Source organism: Ambystoma mexicanum, chromosome 7p (genome assembly GCF_040938575.1).
Source record: "Ambystoma mexicanum isolate Mex_15411 chromosome 7p, UKY_AmexF1_1, whole genome shotgun sequence".
Classification (NCBI taxonomy): Eukaryota; Metazoa; Chordata; class Amphibia; order Caudata; family Ambystomatidae; genus Ambystoma; species Ambystoma mexicanum.
In genome coordinates, this window is record NC_090939.1 from 711225922 (window position 1) to 711241265 (window position 15344).

The following is a 15344-nucleotide window of genomic DNA, read 5'->3' on the forward strand; positions in this document are numbered from 1 at the left end:
CAGGACATTTAAGTCATATTTTATTTGCTACCAAATTATCCAACTAAATTGAATGTAAACCAATGCTTGTTTTGTCAACTTACTGCTTAATGGAACCGTGAGGCCTTGTATATTAGTCATAGATATAGTCAAAAATAAGTAGCTCTTTCTGTATTGTTTCATGTGAATTTTGTCAACATGAATTCCAAACCAAGAGTGAGACAGAAAAGTACTTTTTTTTGTGAAGGCTTTAAATATGTCAATCAGTGTAGTGTTTTTGTATTTGCTGTTGTGGGCGGTACCTGTGGGAAGATGCATCATGACGCTGACATGGGACAAAGTACTGTACATGACCTTTCACCATTTATTGGCCCGTCAAGGTGTCGCAAAGTCTTTCATGCTTAATAAGAGACCTTTACAATAGCTAAACTGATCGAACATTCTCTTGACGGTCTAGAGTGAAATAAAGTCACTCAGCTGCTGCACCTGGACCCGGCATTCTTTGACCAGCGCCATTAAATCTAATTCTTAATGTTGAGCATCTTTTAATTATAGTGTCTTGTGCCCCATTTATAAGAGGTTGGTGTCGAAGAGCGAGCTAGTATTATATCATTTTCTATAAGAGAGCAGATTGGGGTGAACACTTTTTCCAAAACTGTATTGCAAACAATTCTTTGTTGGGCCTTGAAAACAGGGAAAATTCATAATTAAAATGAGATTGTCGGAAAGGACGGCCCCTTTGTATCATTGAGAGGTTTTGCATCAGAGGTACACCTTTTCAGGGGTTTACAGGTATGGGCAATAGTGAACATAATCAAAATGGAGATTACGGCAGCAATGTTGCATTGACTGATATCATTAGATTTGGACACCCACATTCAGGTGAAGGGGGTAACTTCAGGGCCAAAAATCAGTCCTGAACCACAGGTCTTATATGAGTGACATGCCTGCTTCATGCGCTGTCTTGCCAAACTGCTGCCAAATTTCTGTTTGCCCGTGTACACCCTGCATTTGCCTTGTGTGTCTTCCTTTGCCCAAACGTGGAAGAAAAAGGCAGGGGAGACAATGACTCCATGTGGTTAATTGTAACACACCCGCGCAGTACCACTACTGGATTCAATGAGAACCGTCTCACAACGCTTATAGAGCAGGAATTGTACATATTACATTGGAAACAGCCCATTAAATACTAGTTATCTAGGGGAAATTTAGGAAGATAATACAGCATCCACATGCTGAGCTTCCTGGCCACCTGCCATAAACCTAATGAATATAACTTGTGAGTGAAGAGAACACAGTACATAGTTATACATAATATTGTGCTGTTTTGGTGGTGAGGGGGAACGATTATTTCATGTGTTCATGTACATGATTGCTTATCATTATATATTTATACATTTCTTTTAAATCATTTGATCAAACTGACTGGCAAAAGATTCAATACATTAAGAAATACAAGAATACTTCCAAGAAAATCATGTTTTTCTCAAAGAAGGACCCCACAAAAGAAAAATTGTAATGAGTTCTTCACAGCGACCACTAAATAACAAGGTTTAGACATTAAAGTTACAAAATAGGACGAGGAAGGAATGGTTTATAGTGACTATTTGGAATTACATTACTTTGAATGCAAAAATGGCCAAAAAATGTTACTGAAAAAAAAAATGCAATGTCTTTTTTTTGTTATTTTTTTGTTTGAAATGGGGGGGGTTCCCCCAACCCCTCCTTTTCTTGTTAACCCTTTTTTTTACTCGCGAAACAAACAAAAAACATGTAAATTAAAAAATAATACATTATAAAAAAACATTTTCGGTAAAATGTTTTCGATATTTTTGTCATTCAAATTTTATTTTTAGGCATATTAACTGGATACCGGAAGGAATAGAGAAGGAGATATAATTTCCACGAGTACTCCAATTTAAGAACTATCGAACGTTCCAAATACAAAAGAATAGATCATTTAGTATGGGAATACAGACATAGGTAGAATGAGAAAAGACAGACACAGGACATATATGGGTGAGATAATGGAGAAGGTGTGAACAAACTACTCAAATGAGCTCAAGAACAATGTCCAAGAGGGGAAAAACTAATAGCAAGCCACCTTGGAGAGTAAGACTGCTATATGTATATTTATTTTGAATGTTTGTGTTTTTTTGAAATGCGCAAACCCGAATAGTGAAAATGGAATGTTTTGACATAACATAAACACATGGCAGTGGTTTGTAGCATTTCAACATATCATGCATCGTGTTTCAGTTTTGCTGAAGTCCCCCAGCTCGGATGTGCAGGCCCATGCATGGTTGCTGATATTGCTGTTCGTAGACTCCCAAGCAGAACCTCAGGGATTATGCCCAATGAAGCTTAAACTTGACTGAAGTGATGTGTGGTGCTATGCAAAAGGAATGAGACTTTTCAGTGCAGGTTGGATTGCCAGTTCTGGAGTGGAACCAAGCTTAGTTTATATATGTTTCCCTTTTGGTAATGGCACAGCAGGCTGAAAAATGATTTTTAGTAGGAGTTACTGGAGCAATGCCAAACAAATTTTTGTTGCAAAACTGAAGATTTGGAACTAAAACATAAGTTAAAACAATGATTCCAGAAGGTCATTTGCCAATAGACCTAGATAGTCTAACATGTACATCACCAGTACAGACCAAAGGGTAAATATTCCTCTTTTAATCACTGCATCTGCATTTTGCATAATGGAAACTGTTAGGTTTTGATCTGCCCCTGTCCATGGTATGTGTGCTTGTGTCATAACTGGAGTGTTGATCTAGAATGTTTGAACTGGAACCAGCATGAATGTTCTACTGTGCTGTGAGTATTCCTAGAGAAACAGTTGGGACCTGGCACTGAATGGAAGAGGGGGCCGGTGGATGTCTCTCCCTGCCTATGTACTTTACCTTGTTACCCTCATGTACTTACCTGTAGACTTAACCCATTAAAGACCATATGTAACCCATGTACGGCTCCGTCTGGATACTTTGCTCCGAAGCATTAACGTAACATTGGCGACGAGGATTTGGCTTTCGGGAGGTCGGCTGGAAATGGAGTGCAGATGAAGGCACATCAGAGGTGATATGGAGACAAGGGGCGCATGCAGCAGGGAGAAGCAGGCAGAACACCAGAGGAGACATCCACCGGCCACCCCAAGCTGTCCCCTGGCCTTAAGGTGAGCGTGCCCCGCGTGCCAGAGCTGGGAGTGAACTGTGCAAGTGTTAATTAGATCGGAGCTGGCGCTTGCACCTCAGGGGGCAGTGAACTGTGGCGGTCCCAGAGGCCAGCTGGCGTAGAGGTCCGGCGCAGCTGGTGCTATCCTAATGGGGAGAAAGACTGTATTATGCGGGCACTTACCTCTTCATTGCTGGCTGCTCTTCTTCTGGGCCGTGGTGCGTGCGGTCCGGGCGGCTGCGTTCTTGGGATGGCCTGCGCAGGGCCGGGTGGGTCTTGGAGACTGGGTCCACTGCGGCGGTTCAGGACGACGGTTGGAGCGAAGCACTCCTTCCGTGGCCGCCCCTGCCACCATAATGGTGACGTCAGCTGGATGCTGGGGGAGTTGGCGATTGTGTCTCAGGTGGAATGTTCCCTCCGGCATTCCAGGACCGGCAGCACAGTGATCGCGCAAAGCAGGAAGCATTGAAGGTTAGAAAAGAGGACCTTCCAACGTGGGCGCAGCGTGCTCTGGTTCCGGGTTTCACACAGAAGTGAACGTTGGACATTGAACGCTCTGCCAGCCAGCGGCTGCATGATTGGTTGATGTACTGCATTCATGAGGAACTTTGCCTACCGGAGTTTCCAGGCTATTTAGTGAGGTGCAGGATGTTGTCTTTAATTTTTTTCTTCTGTGGATTTTGCCGACGACAAAAAAAAGTGAAAAAGAAGAAAGGAAATTTTTTTTAACACTCGTGTTGGTGCAGGGATCAACTCAAGGACACGTTGCAGAGTCGTGGGGAAGTTTCGGCGAACACAACGTCTAAAATGGAAGTAAAGTGGCGAACCCGGACATGCAGTGATGTGCACAAACTGTTGGAGGAACTGCATTCTGTACTTAAGCATTGGGAGTTATTTATGGGGGTCGCAGTGATTTGAACATGGTTATGTCAATCCATTTATGGAATGTGTATTTGGCACTGTTGTTTGGCAAGTTAGTATGACAATTCTGTCAATTGCAGACTGAATAATCATATGTGTTAATTTTGCATTATTTCCACTTTTGGGTCTAATTCGTTCCACTGATATGTTATGGGAAGGGCAGAGTAATGTGACAATTTGAAGTGGCATTATGATCTGTGAGAGAGAGTATGGTTTGGGAGATATGTGACATGGTTTGGCACATCAGGTGTCAGCAGCCTGGCATAGTAGGTGCCATTGGTTTGGCATAGGTTGTGCCATTGTGCGATATTAGATGCCATTGGTTAGGCATGGATTGTGCCATGGTTGGCATATTAGGTGCCATTGGTTTGGCATAGGTTGTGCCATGGTTGGCATGTTAGATGCTATTCGTTTGGCATAGGTTGTGTATTAGTGCACAAGAAGTGCCATTTGTTCGGCATACCTGTGCCACAGTTTGCTTTGGTGTTGCCATTGTTTTAGGATAGTAGATAGGATAGTCTGGCATAGGATGTGCATTAGAGGTGCATGTGAGTTGTCATTGGTTAGTAGCTATTTGGGCATACTAGATGCCATCATGGTTATGTGGTTAGGTGTAATGTTTAGTTGCACATAACAATGTTAAAATGTTGGGTGTTGAGCAAAACAACTGCCGTATTACTTAAAGTAAAGTAAATGCAATTGTGGTTACATCTGATGCACTATATGTTCAACTAATTTTTTTTCCACAGGTACACACAAATGTAATGTATGTTTAACCAAATATTTGGTGCAGCCATCGTGTCGGCGTGAGTTTAAAAATGCTCTGCTGATTGTTTTCTGCTTATTGGGGTCTTGTGTTTCTGTCAAAAGGAAAGAGGTGGATTTGTATTGCTGTGATGTTATCCTAAAGTGTTATTGTGGTATTAAGATTGATAAAGGATTAAAATGTCATGTGAGGCCTGTTAGACCGTTTCGTTGCAAAATTGTTGCTATGACTTTCAGGATTGTGTGACTGTGAGAGGTTGGATGTGATGGTTGTCGTGGCCTCTGTTTCAGTTTCTCGTGTGTGACATGATGTATTGCATTATGTATGTTATTTTGGCTAACCACATTTTCATTCACAGGTTCATCAAACACAAAGGACTTTGTAGGGTAAAGAATATGGACTCGGTAGTAGTGTTGAACTCTCGCTTACCATTCTTATACCCTCATTTATCTTTACTTGTATAGTAAGAGACTTGTGACGAGTGAAGTGTTTGTGTTGTGGTGGTAACAATATTTTGGTTATTTGGGTGGGATGTGTGGTCCCGGTAAAAGGTTCTGGTTCTGGTTGAACTGGTGTCCTTCGCACTAGGTGCATCCTGATATTTGGTGTTTTGGTGGGATGCATGGTCCCGGTGAAAGGTTCTGGTTCTGGTTGAACTGGTATTCTTCGCACTAGGTGCATTCTGTCATTATGGTGTTTCAGTGGGATGTATGGTCCCGGTAAAAGGTTCTTGTTCTGGGTGAACTGGTATCCTTCGCACTGGGTGCATTCTGTCATTATGGTGTTTCAGTGGGATGTATGGTCCCGGTAAAAGGTTCTTGTTCTGGGTGAACTGGTATCCTTCGCACTGGGTGCATTCTGTCATTATGGTGTTTCAGTGGGATGTATGGTCCCGGTAAAAGGTTCTTGTTCTGGGTGAACTGGTATCCTTCGCACTAGGTGCATTCTGACTATTTGTGTGTCAGTGGGATGTATGGTCCCGGTAATAGGTTCTGGTTCTGGTAGAACTGGTATCCTTCGCACTAGGTGCATTTGGTGTGATAGTGTATTGGGATGTGTGTCCCACTCACGCTACTTTGGGAGCGTGAAACATGCTGATGTTGTTATTTGTAGAAATTTGTATCCTGTGTTGGTGGAAACAGTTGGAAGTGTTTAACTTCTTATGGTGTCCTTGTACACCTTGTTAAGGGTTTATGGATGATGATAGTATGGTATCTGAGTTGTTTGGTTTGGTTTGTTTTGAGAATGAGGGCTGGTTCCCTATTATTAGACGTCTGTGGTGGGGCCCGCTGCAGAGTTGATGAATGTCCATGGTTGGTGCTTAGCTATTTATAGGTATAGTGAAGTTAGCAAATGTTTGCTCTGAGCAGTAGCTTGGCTGGTAGAGTTGTATTGAGGAGGATTTGGCCCCTGTGGTCATTATCAAATTTTGTTCAGAGCAATTGTGCATCTTTTCCCTGTGTTGTTATACTGTTATTGTCTGCTTATATAGGGGGAAGATGTGTTAGGTTTTGATCTGCCCCTGTCCATGGTATGTGTGCTTGTGTCATAACTGGAGTGTTGATCTAGATTGTTTGAACTGGAACCAGCATGAATGTTCTACTGTGCTGTGAGTGTTCCTAGAGAAACAGTTTGGACCTGGCACTGAATGGAAGAGGGGGCCGGTGGATGTCTCTCCCTGCCTATGTACTTTACCTTGTTACCCTCATGTACTTACCTGTAGACTTAACCCAGTAAAGACCATATGTAACCCATGTACGGCTCCGTCTGGATACTTTGCTCTGAAGCATTAACGTAACAGAAACATTCCTCTAAATGAGGCTTCCAGTTTCTCAACGGATGACCCATGATGAAAGGGAAGTGGGCATTGATCAGGTCTTTACTGTTTAACATAAAGCACCACATTGATTGCTCGGAGAGATATTCACAATATGCCTGTGAGTCTTGGCCAAAGTCCAGGCATAACCAATCATTAATTTTGCGTAAATCACCCTTAGCCCTACTATACTGAAACCTGCCCCAAAGTAAATTGCCTAATATCTCGTTTGCTATCATCCTTATTTGTCCACATATCAAACATGTATCTGTCACTTTATCCTGATTGCACCAATCACATATCAGTTTCAATATTTCACATGCATTATGGGCAAACTGAGAAAACATTATTGATGTAGAATGCGAGGTGCATATTGCTTCTTGCGTATGAGGAATGACACACATTCTAAAAACAACCAAGTAGAGTATGAGATTAGTGATTTTTTATAACTGTGGTATGTAATAATTTGTATGTGCTGCCTCAGCTCATCAAGACAATATCTTGGAGCTACAAAATGGGTATCGAATAATGGCCACAAAATAAATTCGATATTTTTTAATTCCTATTCAAAACATTAATTTTAATGGAACTATAGGCAGAATAACAAACACACCTTTGCTTTTTTTCACATATTTTCTCCCGTTTGTGCTGCATTATCAAGTGTGACTTGTGTCGCCTGTTTCTGAACCTACCACCCTTACACAACTTTCCAAGCCAACATATTGTGTAATAGTAATGGTTTCATTTTTTATCATGACATACTGAGTGTTTTGCAGGTTTGTTTGGACCTACATATTTTCCACTGAATGTTTCTACCTGTTACCAATCTCAGTTCATTGATTAATGTGTTTCTTTAATTTAATGAGCTTTTCTTTGTCTCATAACCAACATAAAATGCAGTTATAATTGATCCCTGGCAACATAAAATGCAGTTATAATTGATCCCTTGATATAATTTTTATGTTACTTCTTTTGTATACTAATAAAACACCTGGGCGAATTATTTAATGTTAGTGGTGGAAGCAGCAATGTAAAAGAGGACACATTTCCTTGTCAAAGTGGATGGCCAGCATTGTTATAACAGGCATCTAGGCACTGTGATGGTAAAAACAAACATTGTGATAGAAGACATCAAGAATTTTGGAAGTGGACACCCTGGTGTTGTGATAATAATAATAATAATTTAGCGCTATGAACCCTCAGGAATCTGAGCACTGCTTATTATTTCCCACGGTGTGTGGTGCTCATGTATTGACTTCAGAAGGATGAAAGGCTGAGTTTGGCCCTGCTGGGATTGGAACCTGCGTCAGCAGGCTATGCACAGAAGTCAAAGTGAGGACTCTACTCGCTGTGCTATCGTACTAGATAGTTGAATACCAGCAATGTAAAAGAGGACATCAGACTTTGTTAAAGTGAATAACCAACATTGTGATAGCAGACATCCAGGCACCATGATGTGAAAACCAACGTTTGTGATAGTAGACATCAAGGATTTTGAAGTGGACATCTTGGTGTTGTTTAATACCAGCAATCTAAAAGATAACAACTGACCGTGTTGAAGTGTCTCTCCTGCATTGTGACAGCAGTCATCCAGGCACTGTGATAGTGCAAATCAACCATTGTGATGGAAGCCACCTGTCATTTTGGCACTAGACATTAGGGTATTGTGATAGTGGGCATGTAGCATTGCAATAGTGGGCGCCAAGCACTGTGATGGTGGGCATTTACCAGCTTGATAGAATTTTTATATATTGTGATAGTGGACAGCCACCATTGTATAGAGGGCACCTATTGTTTGCATGAATGGATGAAGAGATGTTCATAGAGAAACATCTGTATTGTGATAGTGGACATAGAGCTATTGAAATAGTGGATAGATGGGTTTTGTAATAGTAGGGAACTATTAATATGATAATGGTCATAGAGGAAAGGTGGTAGTAAACAGTTTGCATTGGGTCACTGAGCATAAAGGCATTGGTAGAGTAAAAATATCACAAAAGATCATAAGACGACAATGATATGACTTCTATTTATAATTTGGTATTTTGATGGAATTTAATAATACTCGTCTTATGCATCTCAAAAGGAAGAATTACTGAGTTGAATCTTACAGTATGCCCGCTTATCACTGTAGATTCTAGACAGATTGATGAAGAGAGAGCTTAACATGCGGAGCTATCTTGTCGGTCAACACAGGGAAGCTGGACTGTCATCTTTATGAAAGTTCACACCCTTATTGGTATAGTACACTGACAACATTGCAAAGGAAATATTTTAGCTTAGACATATACTTTAATTGTAAAAGTAACATGCACTAGGCTCATGTTTAGTCCAAACCTCAGTATGATGCTTACACAATCTAGAATTATTCTACTGCATACACATGAAACAGTTATTTTGCATTAATATAATTATGATGGTGTTGGGAAAGGTATGAGAGCGTGTGCATTGTGAGACATCACTAGCATGGAGAAATATAATTGCAGCTCAATGTCTGAATGCATGATGTCTTAAAATGGTGTAATACTAGAAAGGGATAAGAAACCCACAAGCATCCCTACAATACAATCTAGTCTGCCTCAACAATGTCCTTCCTTTTTATTTTATGTTATGTGTTATGGATTTGTATGAGGTATCCCCCATCTTGCAGCACTACCATCCTGCCAATTCCAGGAGGCAGTCTTTGAGACAGCTTGGTCACAGGCCAGGCAGAAACATAAAGTAGTAATGCTTTAAGTTCCAGGACATAAGTTAGAAGTCGAGGGGGCGCATAGATAACATCCTCCTCTCAGTAGTATCTCTCATCCTGAATGACTGTCATCAATGGAACCCTGAGGGAGCCTAGGGTTCAACCACTAGACAACATTCTATGGCTTCTATTGCATGTGGCAATGCAAGCCCCACACTTCACATCCCCCTTCCTTATAACACTACAGGAAGGGGTAAACACACACACACACACAACCAAACCAGACAGGATCCAATACACAGCACACACAACCAAGCTCACTTCAACAAAGACAGTCGATGTGGGGTGTGATTGGTTGGGGATGGGATGAAGTGGAAATATGGTGGCAGGCCAACTATTAAAAGCTGGTAGTGAGGGAGAGTGGAATGGTGGACATGGGAAAATCAGCCTGCAGGGCTGGGGCAGCATGAGTGCCCTTTGGTCCATTGAATGTGTGCTTGTAGATGGAGTCAGAAGAAGCTGTGATGAATTTGCATACATTGACTTGTCAAAGATCCTTTTATAAGATGCAAATTCATGAAAGAGCCACTTCAATCACCAGGGAAAGGCATTACATACTGTAGTGTACGGCTTCACCAGAAGACACGGGATACATGTAAGCCACTGTAGCCAGCAGATACACAAAGTAGTAATGCTTTATTTAAGTTCCAGGACATAAGTTAGAAGTCGAGGGGGAGCATATATAACATCCTCCTCTCAGTAGTATCTCCCATCCTGAATGACTAACTGTCATCAATGGAACCCTGAGGGAACCCAGAGTCCCACCACTAGACAACAGTCTATGGCTTGCATTGCATGTGGCAATGCAAGCCCCACACTTCATATCCCCCGTCCTTATAAGACTACAGGAAGGGGTCAACACAAACACACACACACAACCAAACCAGACAGGATCTCATACACAGCACACACAACCAACCTCACTGTAACAAAACCACATTCACAACCACCAGAGCGTATTCCACCAACCGTGTAACTACCATTCAAAACCATCACAGGAAATGTTCCACCATTTAGCCGGGACTTCCACCTGCAGATCTCAAAGCTGACATCTTTGAGCACAAACCACACTGTACAACATTCACAACCATCTCTGCATATTCACCTCTCACTTCGCCTCCAACACAGGGTCTCAGGTCTGCCACACTGAGCACATTCGCTGACACATTCGCAACCCACACACAATAGACATAACATTACTCAGGAACTGAGACATTTGCTACCACCTAAGAAAACCAGGCACAGCCAAAGTTACATCGAAACTAACCTCACACTGGGATCCTGTCACACACCAAAATTCGAAATCAGCCAACCACGACAGAGGGTATCCCTGCAATACCACTCCCACAGACAACACATAAAAACAAGGAAAAGAAAGAAAAAACACCAACATGACAAAGAACACATGGGAACAAACTTGACTGAAAAAGGAACAGAACATTAATAGAAAACACGAAGATAACGGGTTGATCAGACCCATATCCAAGGCATGAAAAAGAAAAATGCATTCATGCAATGGAACCCAAAAGATTAAAGTGCGCAAAAGATTAGCCCATATTTAAATACATTCATCCAACACATTTACTTCAGTGCACCATTGTGCCCCAATCCATATACACAATTTCACATACGTCTACGCCATTGAATGGCACGTAGACCAACAATGTGCCTCAAATAGAGACTCAAAGACCTCGGACATGCAAGTCCCTATATGCTGACATGCATTATCATCCAAAACATAGTATGTGCGTGTGTATACTGCACATAACCATACATTAACTTATTCATTTAAATCCCAGCAGCTGCTTACTCCTCAACTTTGTCCAAGGCTGCATGAAAATATTAAAAAGGAACCTATACTTCACAAAGACAATTTAATATATATGCACATCACCCTAGGGTTTGGTATATTATAAGCAATCTACTCATCAAAATGTGCATTTCACCCCATATTATGCACTATGCATCGTATCAAATGTTTCCAATCAGTATTGGCAGTTACTAGTTGTTGCATTAAAACATGAAGAACATTTTTTGTCTCAGACTATTATTGCATGCTTCTCAATTTATATAGGACAATAACATACTCTTTAAATCCAAATAAAACGTGTACACATAACTGTAACGCAACATATATATATGTATGAATCCACTTCCCGCATTACAGTAGAATCCAGATTATATAATATTGCTTTCTAAATACATTTTTTTTAAAACGTTCTCCTGTGCCCTCAATTCACGCCTGCCCACACTAAATTGTCCGAGACAGGAAGATGCGGCGGGAAGAGAAAAGAAAAATAAACATCCTGCTGGCAGTCACAGTCATAAGACATTAGCCATAAACATTCGACTTGACGTATTCCTATTCACGGAAGAAAGTAAACGAAAACGAACAGGATGGAAGAAGCAACAGAGTCCATTAAAATGTCATCAAAAGTAAAGTTCAAGTTTTGGCGCAGTCACCGATTGGCACCCATTGTCTGTGTGCAAGCTCTGATGTGCTGTTTCTTCAGCAGTCACGTTTATTTTTGACGTGTTCTTTGACTATGTTGTGCTTTTTCTTTTTCATTGCTTTTGTGTGTTGTCTTTGGGAGTGGTATTGTGGAGATACCCTCTGTCGTGGTTGGCAGATTTAGATTAGATTTGGTGTGTGACAGGATCCCAGTTTGATGTCAGTTTGGTGGTAAGTTTGGCTGTCCTTGGTTTTTTACAGGTAGTTGCGAATGTCTTGGTTTCCGAGTAATGGTATGTTATTGTGTGTGGGTTGCGAATGTGCTTGTGTGCCGCAACCTGAGGCCCTGTGTGGCGGGCGGGGTGAGGGGCGAATACACTGAGATGGTTGTGGAGGTTGTACAGTGTGGTTTGTGCTCGAGAGTGGCAGCTTTGAGATTCGGGGTGGTTGCTCTGCATAGATGGTAGTATGTTTCCTGTGATGGTTTTGAATGTTAGTTATGCGGTTGGTGAAATATGCTCTGGTGAATGTGAATGTGGTTTTGTTACAGTGAGGTTTGTTGTGAGTTGCTGTGCATGGGATCTTGTCCAGTATGGGTGTGCATGTGTTGACCCCTCGTGTTGACACCTTGTGTGTGCTTCCTTTAGTCTTATAAGGAAGGGCGATGTGTAGAGTGAGGCTTGCATTGCCACATGCAATGCAAGTCTCAAAGAATGTTATCTAGTGGTGGAACCCTGGGTTCCCTCTGGGTTCCATGGATGACTGTTAGTCATTTAGGATGGAAGATACAACTGAGAAGAGGATGTTACCTGTTAGCTGTGCTCTATCCCTCGTCTTATAACATATACACTGAAACACAAATAAAGTACTTCTCCTTGCACCTGCTGTCTCTAGTGTCTTTCCTGAATCCTATGTTATCCTGCTGAAGCATGATGCTACAAATACACTCAATGCAATGCAGCAGTATAACATACAAATGAGGGACTGGCAGCACGGAATAGGGCTACTGGACAAAAAGTCTATTTATATACAATAGTATCTCAAATCTGAAAGGATGGATGCGTTTTGTACAATGGTGCATTGCATTTACTAGCACAAATTGAATTATTAGGGTATTCACATTATCACAGCTTACACTGATGGACACATGTACACATCAGATAAGATGTCATAGAGCGAAGGCTGGCAGATTTGAGTTGAGCAGGAATGGCTAATATCAGCCAGGAGACAGTAGTGCTATTGGTTATAAGTAATTACTGCGGAGAGTCAGGTAAGAGTCAGGAAAAAGGAAAGAAGAAGTCTAATCCTGTTAAGGTGTGTGAAGATTCTTACGTTAGTTATTCTGCTCAGAGAGCCAACATTCCGAATTCCAATGTAATCTTTTAAGGTTGCATTCTCATTTGGAAGCAGAGGGAGAATGTTCCACTTTTTTGCATCCGACACTGCTCGCCGTACCTCCCCCCTTCTCAAGTCCTATTTCTCTTTCATGGGGGTCTCATTCTCCCCTACCCCTCTTCACTCCTACTCACCAAAATGCTACTTTTCTTCCCAGATGTTATTCTGGCATGTTACCTCCTCCTCTGATTTACTTTCCTCTTCCAGCTCTGCTTCACTATACAAATGTTACTTAGGTAACTCTCCACCTACTCATTTAAAGTGTGTCATTCCTCCCCCAATCCACACTCCTCCTCCTCCTCCTAGGCACTCCAACCACTTTCATTGATTTTTCTTGGGTCTCCAACCTCCTACACACTATTTCCCACCTCTTTCTCCTCATCTTTACCCAAACCCTCCTCTCTCCCCATGCACTCTCCCTTCTTCGCCAGTCTTTCTTCAATCACACCTAGTCAATCTGCAACTCCTTCCTCCCATTGATAATTTCAACCACTCCTCTTTTCTTGGAGGTTTGAGCCTTATTTGGTCTCATGTTTGCAGGCCAACATTGTGCTAAGAACTTGTCTTGGATAGATCATCTCTTGATAACACACATCTGCCATCTTGGAATTCACTCTCTTCCCCAGTCCTTTCTTGCGCCAAAATTGCCTTGACCCCAGTCAGCTGATCAAATTTCCTTGTGCACCTTTCTTAGTGTTCAACATCCCACACTCTCTGACTGTGTGATTTCCTTTTAATACTTTGGCAAGCCCTCTAAGGCCAATGGTGGGGTAAGAGTTTGCAGCTGTGTGCCTTCATTGTTTCTCATAAGTGATTGGTGGAGGTTTAATGGTTATTGGATTTCACAACCATTGGGAGGATAACACCAGACCAACACGCTCGCCTTGGAAGCAAGATTACGCAGAGTAACACTGGTTTGATCCCTGAGTCCACGCTTAGAATCTCTGCCTATTAAGTACATTATAAATACCCAATTACAAGTGTAGACTATGCTTGTGTGGAATACTTGTCTGCCATCTTGGAATTCCTATTTTATGTGTCATTGATCGTGTGCTGAATCATGACGTTTCCATTGTGGCTGGTGTGTGCCTCTCTTCTGCCTTGATTAATCTTCCCTGGTAAGAGAAACCCCTCGGGGACAGTTTGCCTGCATGTTCATAACAAGGAAGGGCCATTTAGTTCTGCTCCAGATCGTTGCACTGCGCTGGAAATCACAGTTTTGCTTGAGTACTTAAAGAAGAAAATGTTCGATTGGGACACATGTGGTGATCCATAGCCTCCCGCCCACATGGCAAGGTGGGTAACCAAGTGATTCGTCCCTTACAACCAGGTTCAACATAACAGGGTGGGCGATGGCCCCCAACTTTTTGGGATGTCCATTTTCGAATCAGACTTGAGACTTGAGAAAGTGATGTAACTGACTTTGTGTGAAGTTCTTTTTTCATAACAGAGAGACAATTAAGGGCTTCCAGAACTGTTCAGATATTGTCCAGGGGTTTAAGTCCTAGAATAAGTTGTGCTACTTTGTTTTGGACTGTTTGCAATTCATTTACCTCATTTTCTTTTAGCCAGAGGTAAAGTCTATTACAGTAATGCAGGCATAAGAGCATGAGCAACCCAGTGACCTCAATTATTTGCAGATATATAAGGAGCACATTTCCTAAGCAGAGTTAGCAAGGAATGGGAGCTTTGAACGGATGTGTAGTGTGGTTAGGAAGTGGAAAACATATGATTACTATCTTTGAAGTACTGAAACAGTCATTATTATCTATGGTTCAAACCTGCATTTTCTGCAGGAGTCCTGTGAGATGCAGGTTGGTGTAATCAATTTCCAGGTTCAGTAATACTAGTGACTCATCAAGTATAATTGAAAGGAATTTGAGAAAGGCTGAATGAGGTCTTACAGGTGTTTAACATATGCATTACATATGGACCTGGGAAATATCACACTACAACAGGAAACTAGTTGAATTGAAATTGCCAACTTTGGCCCTCAGCATACAACCGACTTGGGAATTGGATATACGGCCGACTAGGTAATCGTTGATCCAATTCAAGGCAGTTTCACCTATTCCCAACTGGATATTAAAGC